General features: G+C 44.6%; 2 pseudogenes; both read left to right on the top strand.

Annotated features, from left to right (window-relative positions):
* Window positions 1-487: 487 nt before the first annotated feature.
* LOC130289675 (U2 spliceosomal RNA) lies at window positions 488-751 on the top strand (annotated as a pseudogene).
* A 1,475-nt stretch (window positions 752-2,226) lies between these two features.
* LOC130288974 (U2 spliceosomal RNA) lies at window positions 2,227-2,490 on the top strand (annotated as a pseudogene).
* The last annotated feature ends 10 nt before the right edge of the window (window positions 2,491-2,500 follow it).

Raw genomic sequence — 2,500 nt, forward strand, 5'->3', positions numbered from 1 at the left:
ACCACCATCGATTGTCAGGTCACCCGGATTCAGCAAATACCAGAGTCCAAAATGATGCAGGTTTATACTGTTAATTTTCAGTTTATCGTTACAGTTGGTGTTATTCCATGTCGGAAGGGACGCAGCTACAGCCAGTGGGGTAACTAGAGACAGGCAGGCAGCTATGTGCAACAAAGGTAGGCGTGTTGTTTTCATATGCAGATCTGAAATATTGTCTTATATGCAAGAGGAGGAGTGATGGGGGTTCAGGCAAAAGCCAGGCTATGGATTGCATTGCTAAATGCTCCATCAGAGTGCAATGGTCGCCTGTCCTTTTTTTAAGTGATGATGTGGGTTTAGCCTGTGCTGTATGTATGTATGGGTGGCTGACTGCCACCCACCCAGAGAGTGTATGGGAGGCTGGTTGGCTGCCAGCCTTCCTTCCATTCCTATGAGTAATGTGAGTGCTCATGAAGGGGACATGGTTGGGTCCACCCCTTTCCCGGTTATCCCCTCTAGGCCTTTTGGCTTAGATCAAGTGTAAAAAAAGAAAGGATCTTGCGACAGATCGCATCCTGAGGCACGTTTTTTTTTGTGTGAATACTTGCACTTGGGTGACTTGTGAGCACATACTGATACATACGTTCCCTATCTGGGGACCATAAATTAAATGGAGTTTTGAGAAAGGGAGCTGATTTGGAAGCTTGCTTCTGTCGCCCTATGCATTGACCCGATGTGGCAGTATATTCGGGTAGTGAACAGTGCACCACCCCATTCCAGTGTTAAACAAGAAAGATTCTCATTTAATCCTCCGTGGGTGAGAATTTGAGTTTGAGAATTGGAGTCCAAAATGATGAGTTGCACTGACTGGTTTATGAACGTCTATTCATTTAGCGTTTTAATGACCATGTTTGCACACTGATTGGTGTAAAAAAATAAAATAAAACTAAATAATAATAATCTAGCACACCTGTGCAGGTTTGACATGACATGACAGGTAGCTGTCTTGTGGGTGGTGCTGAATCCTGTTAAATGACGTGAGGGTCTCATGCCTATACACAAGGGTGTGTCATTGCTGTTGCTTGACCATGCATTGGTATCTGTGGTCAGTGAATGATAAAAACAAAATTTACCATCCATTGATGGATGGGAAATCCGCCATGAGGCATTTGTTTTTAGAAACTGCTGCTCACAACCAATGTTGCAATGGAGTGTCTCCATCTGCTGGTGGTATTGGAAAGGCATTAGTGCTATGACAGGGTCTGAAGAAGAAGAAGAAGAAGAAGAAGAAGACGGAAAAAAATATATATAAAAAGAAAAAGAGAGAGAGAGAGAGAGAGACTGACTTAGTGAGCGAGTGAGGGAGAGAGTGAGAGTGAGTGAGAGTGAATGAGTGAGTGAGTGATTGAGTGAGTGAGTGAGTGAGTGAGAACAAATGAGTTAAAGCAAGTGAGTGAGAGAGATCGAATGAATGAAAGTCTGAATGACAGAAAGAAAAAAGGATGAAGAAAGAAGCATGAAGAAAAAAAAATGTATATGGAGTTGCTGACATGAGTGCAATCTACAAAGCCGTTGAGGCTGATCCTCATGGGAGGATTATTGCACCAGGACCCTTAGCACTTTTAAAATGCCATTCAATGCCACGGGCTAGATGTAAACTGCAGATGACCATGTTGTGGTAGTTACCATGGATACCCAAGTGATGTGTGAGCTAACACATAGGCCCAACAGATTCCAAGAAGGCCAGAATCACCAGCGGCACCACCATCGATTGTCAGGTCACCCGGATTCAGCAAATACCAGAGTCCAAAATGATGCAGGTTTATACTGTTAATTTTCAGTTTATCGTTACAGTTGGTGTTATTCCATGTCGGAAGGGACGCAGCTACAGCCAGTGGGGTAACTAGAGACAGGCAGGCAGCTATGTGCAACAAAGGTAGGCGTGTTGTTTTCATATGCAGATCTGAAATATTGTCTTATATGCAAGAGGAGGAGTGATGGGGGTTCAGGCAAAAGCCAGGCTATGGATTGCATTGCTAAATGCTCCATCAGAGTGCAATGGTCGCCTGTCCTTTTTTTAAGTGATGATGTGGGTTTAGCCTGTGCTGTATGTATGTATGGGTGGCTGACTGCCACCCACCCAGAGAGTGTATGGGAGGCTGGTTGGCTGCCAGCCTTCCTTCCATTCCTATGAGTAATGTGAGTGCTCATGAAGGGGACATGGTTGGGTCCACCCCTTTCCCGGTTATCCCCTCTAGGCCTTTTGGCTTAGATCAAGTGTAAAAAAAGAAAGGATCTTGCGACAGATCGCATCCTGAGGCACGTTTTTTTTTGTGTGAATACTTGCACTTGGGTGACTTGTGAGCACATACTGATACATACGTTCCCTATCTGGGGACCATAAATTAAATGGATTTTTGAGAAAGGGAGCTGATTTGGAAGCTTGCTTCTGTCGCCCTATGCATTGACCCGATGTGGCAGTATATTCGGGTAGTGAACAGTGCACCACCCCATTCCAGTG

The sequence above is a fragment of the Hyla sarda genome, chromosome 8, assembly GCF_029499605.1.
Source record: "Hyla sarda isolate aHylSar1 chromosome 8, aHylSar1.hap1, whole genome shotgun sequence".
In the NCBI taxonomy this organism is placed as follows: domain Eukaryota; kingdom Metazoa; phylum Chordata; class Amphibia; order Anura; family Hylidae; genus Hyla; species Hyla sarda.